Source organism: Betta splendens, chromosome 9, assembly GCF_900634795.4.
Source record: "Betta splendens chromosome 9, fBetSpl5.4, whole genome shotgun sequence".
Lineage (NCBI taxonomy): Eukaryota > Metazoa > Chordata > Actinopteri > Anabantiformes > Osphronemidae > Betta > Betta splendens.
In genome coordinates, this window is record NC_040889.2 from 10,687,977 (window position 1) to 10,704,441 (window position 16,465).

General features: G+C 43.7%; 1 long non-coding RNA gene across 3 annotated transcripts in view; it reads left to right on the forward strand.

Annotated features, from left to right (window-relative positions):
• Positions 1–7,249: 7,249 nt before the first annotated feature.
• LOC114861547 (uncharacterized) overlaps positions 7,250–16,465 on the forward strand; it is a 147,182-nt gene continuing 137,966 nt past the window's right edge. For all 3 annotated transcript variants that reach the window (XR_003786821.2, XR_008695512.1, XR_008695513.1), the window contains exons 1-3: positions 7,250–7,405; positions 10,602–10,736; positions 12,448–13,389. This is a non-coding gene — a long non-coding RNA (uncharacterized LOC114861547). The remainder of the gene's footprint in view (positions 7,406–10,601; positions 10,737–12,447; positions 13,390–16,465) is intronic.

The following is a 16,465-nucleotide window of genomic DNA, read 5'->3' on the forward strand; positions in this document are numbered from 1 at the left end:
GGTCAGAAATCAAGATCAAAGCCAAGGGGCTGGTGATGGGGGAGGAGTGAGATAGGGGGAGAAGAGGGAGACGAGAGGAGAGGAGGAGGATGGGAAGGAAACAAAGACTGATGGACACTGGAGGAGAGGGGTAGGAGAGGGGATAAGAGTTGGAGTGGGTGGCCACTGGCACTGCTTTAAAGCTGCAGTGGAGAGAGTGAGTGGCGATATTCGACTTAGAGTGAAATCTGGGGGTGTGAGGCGAGATGCGATGTGGATTTAGGATCATCCTACAATAAAGCACAGTGGCAGTCCCTCTATCAGTTGGTCAGACGAGGGCGTTTTCCTCATTTGTCCCTTTGGTAAGTGTAGGCGTGAAAAAGCAGCAAAAACCTACTAAACAAAGATCAAAATACAACTTTTCATGGGAAAGTTTAAAAGATAGGAATCTAATTTATCGCAATAATGATGTTAGTGGCTCAGAGCGGTAAGAGAAATCAGTGGGAGCAATTCCTTCCTGAATACTGATGTAGGTTTATGAGGAAAGGTCAAATTTGCACGATTTAATGTCTTGACTGAATGAGGTGAGATGAAAAAGCACTAAGGTGATCACAAAGTAATGAAAAACGCCCGGGCTGCTGATTTCTACGTGAAACACGTGGCAGGGTTGGCAGGAAAATGCTCCACCATCCTGTTTGATGTACTTCTCAACACTGAACCGAGAATAAACTGGTGAGAATGATTACAAAAGAACAACTGCATGATTCTCTATTTTGCTGTGCACCTTCTGAATCCCTGCTCATCCACTGTTTCAAGGATTTTGCAAATCAATCTGAGTTTAGGCACCCGTGCTGCCTTTTCCAAATAACCAGTGTCATACATTTGTTATTTCGAGCGCAAGTTTGTCTTTGTAGGCGTGGATTGCTGGACTTCCCTGCGGCCTCTCTCTCCTCACGTTTAATTGCTGTGGGGATCACAGGCTGGCAGGGATAGAATGGACTCCAGAGATTGTGGTTCCACCGCTGCCTCCCAAACTGGCTTTTCTCCCCATGCACCCATTCACCAAGCGCACCCAAATTCCCCCATTTGCCACCCTCTCACCCCACAGCTCGCTTGGGTAATGGAATCAAAAACAAGCGCTTCCCTCCAAGGACAGAGTTTTTACAAAAGGCTAGTTTGACTCTGCCCAGAGTCAAACCCCCCAGATGCTCAAATCTAGCTCTGCTTGTCTGCAGCCTCCCTTCCTTTCTGCTGGCTTCCAGTTCCTTCTGTTGGCTTCCTTTGCTCGTCTCCTAATCTCAGTCAAGCACTGGGAGCAGATAAAGCCTATTTAGTGTTTGGAGTTTCTGCCTCTGTCCTACTGGCACCAGAACATCTCCTACCAGGCCAAGGTAGATGAGGACAGCAGATAAATAGCTTTGTGTATGGCGGATCTGATCTGATCTTGATGCCAAGCACAGAAACACTCTTCCTGAATTCACTAATACTCAGTGCAGGCAGAGTTTTTTTGCCTGACGGCTTTAAATGTGACACGTGCTGGAGTAGTTTAATTGCATATGTATTATAGAAGTGGTCAATCTGGCACAGATTGGCTTTTAGCATTTGATTCGATTTTATCTAAGGGAAAATGCATCATGGATCAATCTCTCTTCCAATGAACCATAATTGTATCAACACACTGTGAAAATCACTTATTGATTTTATCCATTTCATTATTATCAGCCGTCACAAATCTCGGAAATCCTATGTTTCCCTGTACAAGTCAAAACAGCTGCTTTGGTTATTGTGATTAGAGCAATGTTTCAGTGATTTGGCAAGATGCTCTGGTGATAAACAAGTGATTATGGGCATTATCCACTACTGCAGCTTCTATCCAATGTCTCCCATCACACCCGGAAAACCCCAACATGTTGGATCTGCGAGTCTGAGCCTCTGATCCGATGCTGCAACTTAACGAAGACTCTGGAGCCCCAACTACCTCGGGGAGGTCTACACGGATAAGCGTTTAAAAACACTAATCTCCCAATCACCAACGCTCACAGATAACCGTCTGCTTGGGCTGCGATCAGCATGGAGATTATGGATGGAATCTGTAGCCGATCACTCCTGGTGATACAGTATCAGATGCGTGTTTGAAATAGATTTCAGAAAGTTATACAGCAAAATAAAACTAACCTTGCACCCGGCAACTACAGAACTGATGGTGTGCGCTCTCAAGCCAGAAATGACTTGGATAGAGGTAGAAACTGAGATCAGAGGCACTTCTCTCAACTCACATGCTCAGTGCTTGTCCCTATTTGAATCCTAATGACAAATTTCAGTGACAGCGAATTAAAGTGTGCGGATCATGATCAACTACATCTGTGCCATTTTTTCAAACTATGAATTGTGTGTTTCCCTTTGAAACGGCGGGGTAAAATAACATCTGTTTGATCTCATTGACTGTCACATTTCTGCCAAAAAGGCCTATGTCATGTGAAGAAATTGATTTGAGGTCTGTTTTTCTCCGCTGCATGCTTGATTCCAGCCTTTTTCTGCCTCTCCTGCCATCTCTGCCATTAACTCACGCTGCACCGCCGCTCTGATCTGTATAGTGGATACAGGCTCATTGTTTTGGTTGGGCCTCAGGTAGGTATCAACCCAGCAGGGCTTCCAAAGGGCCTTTCTCATCTTTCCATCCGAGCATAACCGCAGCCCAGACAAAACACCAAATCCAAAGCTGATCAACATCAAAGATGCCACTCCTCCATCCTGGCTCTCTCTGTTCTCTGCCATCATTCGTTTCACAGCCTTTCCCCACAAACCTCATCCTCACCCAACTGTTTCCTTGTCCTTTCCTTGACCTTGTATCTCTCTTTTTAATCCACTGATTATCCACAGCCATAGCTGTTTTACCCCCCTCATCTTCTTTCTCTTTGCTCATCCCTCTTTTATTCTCTGTGTGTGGCCGGCTCCTCAACAGGAGGTCGTCCACAGGTAACTCGGCGGAGCAGCCCGCGATGCTAATCCACACAAGAGAGAAAAGTTAAGGGGAAGAAATGGGATTAGGGGAGCCTAATACCACCATCATTATCGTCATCACAGTCTTAATCAAGCCCAGTTACATCTCAAACGAGCCTTGAATGTTTGCCGCTCGTAATAATGTGCACCTTCTGTCTAATTTGGCCATTATTCAGGCCTGTCAGACCGCAATTATTTAGAGCTTATCTCTCTCGCACACAAGATGATGCGTTTGTCACGCTTTCATTCCGCGCACAAACACATACACGGAGACACACAGACGTGCACACGCGGGACAGTCGAGGCGTTTTACAAAATTCCACTGATGACTGCCTGCGATAGAACCTAGTGCCCCCCCCCCCCATCATTACTGCATTGATTACCTTGGTTAGCTTATCATCCACACATATTCAATCTCATCAAGAGAAGCCACACACATGCACACGCCATATTGTTTACGCGTAGATGGAGATTGCATTGTTGTTTATCCCCCGAGTTTGTTTATTCTATTGGCTGATTTGTGTTTAGTAATGTCATCTATCCCCCTCTGGACTTGGAGCCAAGCAGTGGAAAAGAAAAGAAACACAATCTCCCCATTCAGATTGGCTGAGAATAGGATGCATGATATTGAGTTTCTATGATCCTTTGTGAGCCGTAATTTGATGCCTCGCAAAGTGTTTAGTGGAACAAATATAGAAACGTTGTTAAATTATATCATAAATTAGTGATCAGCAGGAAGTGACAGAGGGAGGGAGACAGAGATATGTATGCATTTACTGCAGTGATTGGGTTACATTTGCCATAACAAGACCAATGTTCCACATAGTGTCTTTTTTATTTCCCAATTTACTTAGTGTTATTCTGAGAACAAACCAGCCGTGTAATACACAATAAAAGTTGGAGTAATGATGTTTTTAGGCAATAAAACCAATGGATGTGTCTGTCATTAAAGAATCTTTACAATTGCAAAACAATTCTTATCAACTGGGAAATGCTACATTTTCCGAGGACGAGGAAATGAGGCAGTGAACAAAACTAGCCATCAGATAGCGCGCCTCCTTAATTCTCTCATCCCCTGTTAAATAATATCATTATCATTGCCTAATGACGATGGTGCAGCAGTGCTTATGGAATAAGCCGATTAGGCAGGAGACAAACAGCATAGGGCCAGGAAGTACTGCAAGGCCATTTACCACTTCATACAGGACAAATGAGTGTGTCCCCACCATCTTTCCTCTCTCATTCCCTTTTTCAATCTCCAGCCCCTCCACATACACACAACGCTTCCATCCATTTCATTTCTTTTTTTTTTTCCCTTTAACACCAGGCCATCATGAAGTATTTGATTTCTTTTCCTCCCTCCTCTGCCTCCTTCCCTCTCTCCATCCCACCTTCTCCCCCCACCTCCCGCCCCCCCTCTTCTCCTTTGTGCGGAGGTAATCGTAGATGCAAAGGGAAGGGGGCCGCGGGGCTCTTATCAGCCCATAACATCTGTTGGCGTGTCAGGTGATGAGATGGAGCGCTCGCGGCCTGCCGCCGGCCTGGACGGCTCCTTTAATGCAGAGAGGGGAGTGTGCAAACAAACAGCGGCTGATAGGGTCTATGCTTGTCACAATCGCTCAGGACCGTGATCTATCTTCCCCCTGCCTTTTCACTGCGTTTCTTTCCCCTCTCTCACTCTCCGTCTCCATCTTTCCCTCTCCTACTCGAGTCCCCGTGTTCTTCTTCTTCTTCCCCAAAGACCTTTTCTGTGGCTCTACTGCACCTCTGCTTTTATTTTTAATCTAATCCAATCTCCTGTGTTCATTAAGTTTCTATAATTTAGCGGGCTAATGTTTGCTTCATGATTATGGATGTGTGCACAGTTGATCGGGCTGTTGTAATGGTTTTCAGAAGCCGGCAAACAGAGAGGAAAGGGAAGTGGCTGTCTGACAGTGAGATGTAGTAGATAAGATGATCAGTGGGACTATCAGTGTAGACTTACTGTACTGTTATCAGGAGAGATGCATGCTCAAAGAAAATGTTTAGGCCTTATCAACATGCTCATTTCCACAATAATCAGTAGCATCAACAGAAGCAGCCCCAATCACTGGGAGCCATCCTTACGATCATCAGCGCCATCACCATCATATCCATCATCATCACTGCCATTATTAACCGTATTGGCATTGTGACAAGGAAAACCATCAGGATCATAATCAAGGCTGCACATTTTCCCTTAATTTCTACACAATCTGCTGGTTTCATGCAATGCACCAGATTTCATCTAAACCCTGAATTAACTTAATGATGGAACAACACAGTCCTGGAATATCTGCTGATGTTGAGCCCAGTATAAGAAATAATTTAAAAATGTTATAGAATGATGGCAGTTCAATTTGCAATAGTCTATTTAAAGAAAAATACTATTTGGTAGGAAAGTTTGTTTAAAGCCGCGATGGATTGATTAAATCCAACAAGAAGCAAGTGTGTTAAAGGAAACGATACCAGCCTTGTGTATATAGATTATTATAAACTGTAGGTTTGTTTAAAGACTTAAACCTTTAATGAAATCAGACTTGTCATCTCCATATCGCGAAGCCATGCCTTCATTGCCTTAACCAGAATCAGAGGCCCAACGGGCCTAGAATCGTGAACAAAACGTGGGGTGTGTTTTCCACAGACCACTAATCTATTACTGACCAACACACAAGTTAAAAACGGACTGCATACTACACAGCACGTAGACACATCAGAAGCAAAACAGGATAAATATAAGATATCTGTCAACGGACATGAGATGCTGACAGCTTTCTCACAAAAATAACAAAAACAGTGTTTTGTTATCAGCCAGTATGGAAAAGCACAGTCAAACCACAATTCATCTACTAATCCAGTGTATTTCAAAATAAAACGATAAAAACTGAGTCCAGGAACTTTAACCCACAGCCAGCAGAAACCCTTTGCTCTCTATTCCATCCCAAATGAAATGGGATTTCATCCCCGTGTCTAAGTGCTTTGCAGGGACTACATCAACCCCTGTGCTGAACTGTACTGCTTCTTCTGAAGCTACACGACTATAATGTCATTGTCAGATGGCTTGTGGCAGCAAGATCAATAGTTAGTAATTCCTTGGCTGGGGGTCTGAGAGTCCTCACCCTGCTCCCTCTGTCTGTCCCCCCCGAGCTAGAATGTCCTCTAATGGAGCAGGCCAGATCTAATCACTGCAGTAATTGAAGTTTACTTTGAAGCTTTCAATCTAGGGGAATATTTAAAGACAAAGCCACCATGAAACACTATCTACTGTCCCAGGCCTGATGCGATCTGGATCTAGTGGCCTCTTCAATAATATATGAGCGTCTCAAACATACTTTTATCCCTTCCTAATGTCACATGTTTGCGCATTAGATTTAACTTAACTCTAGATTCAAGGGCCTGACCGTTCCAAGCCGTTGAAATGCTGTAGCTCAGAAGAGTTAACATTACAAGAAGCATTTCACTCAATATTAGTCTAAAATCCTTTTACTAAATCAAACCAACCTAAAGGTAAATGTATGGAGGGAAACTAATAAATGCCCCAAACAGACTAAAATCATCCTGTAAATAATAAAAAGGAGCAAATCAAACTCAGCTAAAAGACAGAGAGACCCAAAGCACATCTGGATACATGTCTCAAGGTTTGTGAGGATATAAAAAAGGAAATATGAGAAGATAAAAAGAGGTTGATGCTACAGTAACAGTGATGTTAAGATAAGTCATTATGTTTATGTTAAAACCACATCACAAATGATCATACAGTATCAGGACAGTTCAAATAAGAACTGCAACACAACCAAACAGCAAAGCACATGCAACCTACAACATGAAAATATCAGAATAGTAACACCAGGCCAGTTTCTAATATAAAACACACACAGACACGCAGGGGAAATGAAGTGGGACTTACTGTACCCTGCTGCAGTGGAGATGTGGTCTCTACTCTGGGCCTCCGCACGACCTGGAACTGGAAAAGCAGACATGAACTCACAACATGCAAGCTGATGTGCGTATTTGAACAAAGAGTTAGGAGTAAAGAGCAGGTAACATACTGGTCTTAGCTCCCTGGGCACCCAGAGACCCTGTTTACTCTGGCGTCCTAAAGCAACAGGTCTATTCGGCTGTTAGCATTCTATTCCAAGTCCAAGGTGCGTCGTTATATCATTGTGTTTTAAATGAATTAAACAAAAAGTACAGTTACAGTCACAGTAAAACCTCCAAGCTGTTCTTTCCAGTCAGGTTTGATGTGACGTTAGCAAGTGTAGCTAGTGCCTCTCGATGACGTCACACGTCATCACGGCCTCCTTGGGTTTTTTGTATTTTACCATTGATGCTTCAAATGGAAAAAAAAACTTAAATGTGGCCTCTTTCGTTGACTGCCAACAACCCAGCGTCTCGATTAGCTTGATAGGTAAGTCTGTGTCAATTAGCTACTATCAAACCGTCTTGCCTTGACTGTTAGCTTGGGTCATTAGTCCAATTAACATAATTAGCAATTGTGTATTATTGTATTGTAACTTGTATTAGCAGCAAAAGGCGACCGTTTCAAATAAGTCATACAAGCGGAAAAAATAACGTCGATACCTTGTTAATGCTGTCGACTTTTTGCCTTTTCCTTGTTTCGTTGTGTCGTAGTAGAAGAAGAGACAGCGGCTCGGTCCTCACAGCGCCACTTGCGTTTTGGTGGCCACGTCGAGTATTACAGGAAAGGCCTAACTTCAATTTATAATTTAGTGTTGTCATGTGTACCTTTATATTGTTACATGTTGTCAAATATCAACGGAGTTCATTCTGAAGTGTTTGGGCACATTTAACACTTCAGCTGCAGTAGTGCTGCCGCAAAGATCACAGTGTGGCCTTCAGGCCTACTTTGTGTCTGTTAATTGTGTTGGTTGTGTATCCTCCCTGTGTTGTGGCATGTGTCCTGCCAGTGGCTCTCTGATTGATAGGCCTGAGCACAGAGGGGCAGTGGGAGATGAAGAGAGGTCTGATAGCAGGCCGCTAGATACTCCCTGATTCACTGTGTGTCAGATACTGATAACAGCGAGACTCGGGGAGAGAACGGCTGCGGAGGAAGCGGGGAAGAGAAATAAGGGCACAAGTGAATAGTTGGAAGGAGAGAGGAGGGAAGAGAGCAGGAAAAAGAGATGCTTTAGATGTCACGGCAGCAGACAGTGTGGAGTATGGGATTGTGGCCGCTAGCTTATTTCATCACACTGACAAATGGAGGTGTGGGTGCCATCGCTCTTGAGTTCACGTTGTCAGGACGACACCATCTTTCCTGCTCCGTCTCGCCGTTCCCACTCTCCATCATTCCTCCTCGTCTATTCCTCCTGCACGTCGCCGCGTGTCCTTGTCCTGGTGTGTATTCATAACTAAAATAAAGGCACAGTGGGGGTTTTTTTCATGCGGTTGGTGTGTAACAGCGCTGTCATTGTAACGTATGTCTCCCAGCAGCACTTTAAGGGGCAAAAAAATGGAGTGCACCTTCGTCTCCCCTTTCTGCGGCTCCAGTGTATCAGTAGCATCACTCTCCTCACCCACCTCCCCCCTTCGCCTCCCTCCCTCCCGCTCTCTGTCTCTTCTGCTGCAATCTATCCACTCCCCCCTATTTTTTTCCCTCAGATGCCCACACCTTATCTATCCATTTTATCTCCCACCAGTTTTCGGCGCCGTTTCCCCCGTCTTCGTCGCCTGTCGCTCATTGCGGCGTCACCGGCCCTGGCGACAAAGGCGGCCCCAGCCACGCGGTCGCCCACGGACGCACCCGATGGTCACGCGGCATTTAGATTCCAGGCGCGGGCGCATATTTTCGCAGCTCTGTGAACGCACGCGAGGCGAGGCGAGGCGAGGCGTCGCGAGCTCGCGGCATCTCGCCGTACCTGCGTGTCACCGGGCAAACTCCCGGTGACCCCCCCCCCCCCCCCCCCCCCCCGTGTCGCAACGTGTTATTGCTGCCGCCAACAAATTGCACACATTCCAAACAACACATCTCAGCACTTCTGCACAGCACAGTCAGCACGGTGCATTTAAGTGGAACCACGGCGGTCAGAACTCTGGACCCTAATTTGTTGGATCAGTGAGATATTTCCTGCATTTATTCACAATGCGGTAAAAATGCGTTTCCACGTAACCAAACAGCAGAGGCCCAAACTTATCATAAGCCCTGGAGCACCTTAAGACGATGCCTCTCTTCCCTCTGCGCACCTTCTCTGAGGGGTTTTTTCACGCGTGTCTCTCTTCTCTGTCCTCCAGACTTCATTCTTTCATTAAGAAGAAACATTTCCAATTCCAATGGTTTCAGCTGTTTACTGTAAATACGAAATAGTTTCACCATCAACATTCCATAGTTACAGTGATGTTTAAATGTTCAACCTTAATTTCACCTGGACATCGGCATATTCACGTAATTAACACATTTTAACCAGTTAAAAATGAAATAAAGACAAGTGAAAGAGAAATCTGCATATCATTTTGGTGATGGAAAAAGCATCGCTGAGTTTCTCTTATCTGTCAGCGGGAGGTAAAAGCGGCTCTTTGGTTTGTGCCGTCCTGTTGAATTGACGTCTAATGACAAACCAGCGGAGATGATCATTTTTCATCGTGTTTCATTGTGCAGAGCTTAACGGCTGCATGGGCTTTAAATTCGATAGCAATTTCTTACCTTCTTAAAGATTTTACATTGGTAATATACACATAAGGGATTGAGTTACACACAGGGGATTTTGAGACGCATTAAATCATTTAATAGCCTTAGCAGTAAAATACGCCACAGGTCTACTGTTGAATGCGTTGCTTTATTAATGTATTGTGGCCATTATGTGAAAGTCTTTGTGATTGGACGGCTGTCACGCAGCTTATTTTTAACATTTTTGGTTGTATTATTATTGCTTTTACACTGTCCATGTGGTGCAGCCGTTTATTTGTGGCTTTAATCTGGATCTCAACAAACGCTTCCCACCAGTTGTGAGCTCCTGGTGGAGGAGGTGAGTTGAAGACTGGAGGATGTGCTCGGCGTTTAGCATCGATCAGCGGTGGACGCTCCGACTCCCGACCCGCTGTTGTGTTGGCCGGTTCCTAATTGAAGTAATGAATGTGATTAGGCGCTATCGGAGGGATCGCAGGGCCTGGCCCTCTGCCCTTTTCCCTTATCGCTCGGTGCTTCCTGGACCCTACAGGGAGCCAATAACGCGTCGCAATCAGGGGAGATGGATTTATGGGTCCAGATGAGACGCAGGAGCGGCCGCAGTCACGTGCCGTACACCAGCAGCAGCAGCAAACGAGAGATCAAATAATGTGGCCCTCACAATTAGAACAGGCTATTCTTTTGCTTTGTGTCACTAATTCAGAGCTTCCGCCTCCACTTCTCTTTCTTAAGTAAACTTGTGTTACTTGTCTTAGTCGATCAGAGTGAATTGATCAGAGAAGCGCATTCAGTAGTGCAACAGTGGCATCTTGTGGACGAAGCGAGTACTGCAGAAAGGTGCAGGACGGAAGGTTGGGACGCTGAGCCTCAGTGATGACGTCAGAGCATTCTGCTGCATCTGTTTCCACTCATTTCATGGATTCACAATGTTGCAATAATGCTTTGGTGTTTCTCTCATTAGGGCCCACCTGAATGCACCATCACCAATCAAGAAAGGCTGAGTTCTGCCTCTGCTGTGACATCTACTGGTGCGTCTGTTTCTCTTCCGCCTGCGTTGCCATCCAAGTCCTGCCTAAAGAGAGCAGTATAACACAAGGTATACAAGTCCAGCGCTCCCCTCCGCTGTCACCCTGCACAGACCTGGAGCTTGATAAGTTACATGAAATGGAATGTTCAATATGTGCGATGCACACTCTCTGTGAACTCGCGCTGAAGGTTTTGGGCCCATTTAAAAAGGGCGCAGCTGAGTGAAACCAGTGAAAAGCATGAGCATGCAGGCCTCCTGTATAGATGTTCAATAGTTCACATCTCTCATCTCTTGATCACTTGTGTAATTTTCCTGCGCGGCCGTCTATTGACTGGGGCTGTTACAGTGAAGCTGGTGATTACAGCTTTCATGCACATTGATCCCAGCTTCTGAATCTGATAAACAGTGTGTCTGATTTCTCCTCTGTGGTGCGAGAGGCTGATGTTAGGATCTAAAATGACTGCTCATTAGAGCGCTATACGTGTGAGCGGCTCTGAGCCGGGCCCAGCAGTGCCAATTTAAGAGGTCGTGTCTAATAGACGACACATAAACCAGCCTTCGCTGCCTATAAAGTGGTTATGGGGAGGTTTTAAAGTCTGGATTGAAAATGTGTTTTTATCAGACTTTACAACAGTCATTTGAACGAGGCTGCGTTCATTTGTCCTGGTCTTTCTTCATCATAAATCCACCACCTCTGGACATGTGTTACCTGCTCAGTAGACATTCGTTCAAAGCGGATAACGTTGCTCAGTGGTGCTCACAGTCCAGTCATAACTCCATAATGTCTGTTGATTGTTACCTGCTTTCCTCAGCTTTCTGTATTTGATAATCAGGTCTCGTTTTCTTTTTTGTGTCTGAATGTTGCCATGAAAACGTGATTTTTATCACCAATTCAACATCTGGATCATCATATAATATTGTTTTTAACTTTTACATGGGCAAAGTCCCAACTAATAGTCTGATATATTATTTCATAAAAGCAGTCAGGGATAAGTAATAAGGGAGTCCAGCTCCGATGCGTCTGTCTGGTGGATGTCTGAGGCTTTTATATATCTGTCTAATAGGTAAAAAGGGAGTGATAATGGGGTGTGTAACTCCAAGAAGGTAAAATTCTTCTCCTGGGGTCTCACTTTTATGTAAAAGATGATCAAGGACATCATGAATGATACCCATGAAAGACCTGGTCGGGGAGAAATATTGTCGCAAGGTGGCTTCACCTTTCATTTGGATAATAAAGTTAATTTATGACCTGTAATGATCCATAATGACAATGGGTTCAGTAAGAGATCCCAAGAGGCACACGTGTGTTCCTTTCATTCTGCTCGCTGTCCTTGTCTGAGCCTGTTTCAACAGCGTCGCTGAGGCTTCACTGAGGAAATCACTGGTTTTGTTTCTACATTTATGTCAATCACGTAAGAAAAATAAAGGAAAATAGTGAATCTTCCAAAATGAGTCAAATCACGTTTCCTTTTCATCTGTAAACTCTTTAAACTTTAAAGATGACTGACATCACATTGGTGATGTTCTGTCCTATATTCTAATGTTAACAATTCATTAGAATGACACAATGAGAATAAGCTTCTCATTCTCTGTACTTTCATCATTGTTTTCTTCCTACTCTTTTGTTTTCCAGTTTGACGGGTGAAGATCAGGGTCTGCTGCTTTTTACTGTGTAGAGGGTGAATCACTGTGTAATGACCTGATGCTGCCTCTGTGTCTTTAATATTCTAAACTCATTGTCTTCACAGTTACAGCAAAATGTATGTTTATGCTTTGAAAGGTCAGGACGAGGAGAAAGAGAAAACACGAGGCACAGATTTCCACAGCACATTGGACACAGCGTGACCCTTTGACAGGCGCCATGAGAAGCAGAGCGAAAACTGTTCCATTAATGAGGCAGCGCGAGGGAAATGATGAGGCCCAAAGAAACACGCTGTAAAGTTCATTCACGCACATTCGGCAAGTGTCAATGAGCTGGACGCCGGGAGCAGATGCATGTTGGGCGCTGGGCTGTCGATACGCTCTCAGACAAGCAGCTGTCCAGTGTCTGTGGCGCCGTAACAAGCTGCAGAGCCTCACCTCGGCCTCACCTCTGGCCTCGGCTGGGCCGGCCATCTGGGGGCCCGGTGCCTCCAATCCTGATAATAACGGTGGCATTGATCGCTGCGCCTGGGATGGCCAATTACTGCTCCCATAGCATCTAATGAGGAGCAATCGCTTCTGGCAATTACTACACGAAGGTCCTGAGATGGAAAGCTGCAAACGCAAGAAGGTGCAAGTGAGACAAATTACCACAGCAGCCATACATGGAAAGTAAATTAAACTAAATAAAAATGCAAACGTTTTTATGATCTTTACATACATATCACATGGGGAGAAATAAAAACATTATAAATATATTATTATTTAAGTTCATAAGAAGCAAGTGATGGATTTTCTTTTACTTTTATTATTAATTTTTGAAATTTAGCTGTGATGCTCGTAATGGTCACAAGGGGCGTTACAACAAGAATCTGATCCGAAGAAGAAGTACGCAGCGTGGCGGGCACTTTTTTCCCCTTAATGCTAATTTTTATTCATTTTTCTTTGTTTTGTTGTTGTGTTTATATTAATTTTCTTCATCGTCTAGAGAAATAATTTATTGATATTTTATCTGACCAACACTGTACCAGTGGGTGGAAACGTGGGGCCAGCTCCAGGATCGTTAACAAGTTGTTATGAGGTAAAAGCTAAAATATATGTTTAGATTAGCTACATGTTTAGATTAGCTACATGTTTAGATTAGCTACATGTTTAGATTAGCTACATGTTTAGATTAGCTACATGTTTAGAGTAGCTACATGTTTAGATTAGCTACATGTTTAGGTTAGCTACATGTTTAGGTTAGCTACATGTTTAGATTAGCTACATGTTTAGGTTAGCTACATGTTTAGATTAGCTACATGTTTAGATTAGCTACATGTTTAGACGAACTTGGGCTTTAGTGGTAGGAAATATTAACAAGCATCTTCTACACTCTCACGTGAGGAAAAGGGACTGTGAGTATCTGACGTCTTGCTAATATTCTATTATCCTATTAATAACGCAAACTTGCTGTGTTTAATTGATCAGAATAAATCAATAACTTCAGGTTTTAGGTTTGTCTTCCGTGGTCTCATCTGTTGCGTAGCTCTATTTTCCTATAAAATAGCAGCTTCTGTTAAGTTTATGCTGGTCAGTTGACCAGTGATCTTTCTATTAGGACTTTAGTCTCTCAGCGGGCACATCTCACCACACAACAAAGAGCTTTGTGGTTCAGGGAGGGACTGTTATTATTGTCGTCCTTCAGTGTTTGTTGAATAATGCGGGGGTCACGAGGTAAAAGCTTAGATGCCTGATCATTAGCTGTTCTTTCACAATAAGTCCTCCACAATGCTTTTAGGAGAGACGTTTGCCCCAGGCAGGTGTGGATCAGGGCACGGCTTTGTAAAACTGTCATTTATGAAATGGAAGAAATGGATTGAAAATTGCAACTACTGTATTATTTAATATTTGACTTTAGGGACAACTTTAGTCCTTTACTGGGACATAGCGTGGCGGCGTTTAACACTGGCGGCCCCGTCTAAATGCATATGATGCTGTTAGCAAAGCTAGCATTCGTTTTGCTAGAATGCAGTGTGTGTTGTTGTTGTTATTTTGTCCAGCTCCTCTGCCAGTTCTCGTCACAGCAGAAAGGTGGGGCACTAACATTAATAGGCTTTGATAGAAGAGCCAGATGCCTGTCATTCTGTACATTCTGCTCATTCATTCGCCCTTTTTTATTTCCCTCTTTCTGGTTGTGTGAGCTGTCTGCAGATCGAACCATTCACTCTGGCTTTGTGATCTGTCTGCCTTTGGATGTCTGACTCTCAGAATGTATTCCTTTTACTCTTCCACATTCCTCTTTATTTTTTATTTTTTGTTGTCCATAGATCTTCTATCGTCTCTTCTCCTTTCACTTGCTGAATCTTTGCTGCTGTGTAACTTTAATATCTGAGTTTAGAACAAGGACAGAGGCAGCAGCTCAGTGACAGTCAGACATGGGGGAGCAACACAAACACGCTTCAAAGCTCTTTTTTTATGTAAGCGAGGGATAAGAGAAACCCAGCAGAGATACAGCCATGAGAGAATCTTATTGAGGTTTCGGCCTGAACATAGAAAAGGAGGCTGTGAGCCTGTAGCTTTCATTAGACAAAACACACAAACATGTATGCACATACACACACATACACATTGACGTTGTTAGTTAGGAGGGAGCGAGGTGTAGAGAGAGGGGTGGAGAGGTTACAAGATAATCAGCACTCCCTCTTCCCTGTAAAGCCATACAATAAAGCCTTGACATCAATATGCCAGTGCAGTCATCCTCACAATGCTGCCTGGCACCAAAGGGGGAAAGGGCCTCCACAGAACATCCACGCTGATTAAACCGTCTCTCTGAGAAGTAATGAAGAGTTTGCCCGCTTTTAAGTAGCAGGAAAGAGATTGGTTGGATGCAAGTGATTAACGCTGTACATTAAAGAAACGCAAGTGTACGTTAAGTTAACTTATTATGTACCTTTGGGGATTTAAGAAATAAAATTATACTTGCATTTATATTGAGTATACAGCGGTACTGGATTTGAATAATAGAGGTTTCACTGTGTAAATAATCTGTAGTTATTCCAAATGTCTCACATAATTGTACTGTTACATGGTGTTCTTTCTTGTTAAGGAAACCGGGTGTAATAATGTTGGGGTGTGTAGTTTGTTGCTTACAAGGTAAGGTTTGGACTCAAAGCTATGTCGTGGTTTGATTCACTTCCTTATGTGTCAATGAGTAGACTTAGTCGGTCTAATTAGTTTAGTGTTGATGATTGTTTTGCATTTCAGTTTAAAGTAAATTAAATTTAAATTTCTATACTATATGGTTTGGCTGAAGTTTTTGGTGTTTTTCAAAACCTGGGACTAGTTCAGACGATCTGATAGAAGGCTTTTTGTTGAACAGTAGTAACACTATTCCATACTGTAGCCACGCTTGCCAGTGTTTGAGCTCTACTGTGAGCATCGCCTCTTCATGTCATACTGTACTGTACATCAGGCACAGGTCTTCAGGTCGTCATCAGCTATTGAACTAACTGTGCTTACTTTACACCACTTCAGCATGTTTTCTGGTAGCAGCTGAAATGAGTCTTCCAAACATCTGGGACAACTGTGTCAAAGCTGTGCAGTTGTTTAATGAATAAACCATAACCTGCACCAGTCTTAGAATTATTTTGTGGGAATATGCTACTGGATGACACTGTTAGTAGAATCTGAATGCTGAACTTTATATGTACCTGTATAATATAACAGAGTGTGATCAAAGATCTGTTAACCTCTGAAATCTTTGTACTGTAAGTTGGTGTTTTAGTAGTAGTCAGGAACACTTCTTTTTTTATGGTCGTTTCTCTACACTAGGCCAATTCAATCAATTCTTTCTCAACCTTTCACCGTCCCACTGTCTCCCAGAAGTACGTCTCCAGCGGCACTTCGACGCCATTAGCTGATCACTTATATTTCACAAAGGATAAGTGTTTCGCTTGGACTGGGAAGATGTATTGGATAAACCTTTAATGAAGCGTTTCACAGTTCTGTCACACACAGCGCACACAGCGCCTCGGTAAAGTCATTGTACACCTTTAGATGGCAGCAACATGCCACTCCATCACACCGGAGGAAACGGAGAGAGACGCCATCTGATAAATGTCTGGCGTAAAGCTACCAGTGGAAAAACAAAAGGGGACAGTTAGAGCTCATTATTT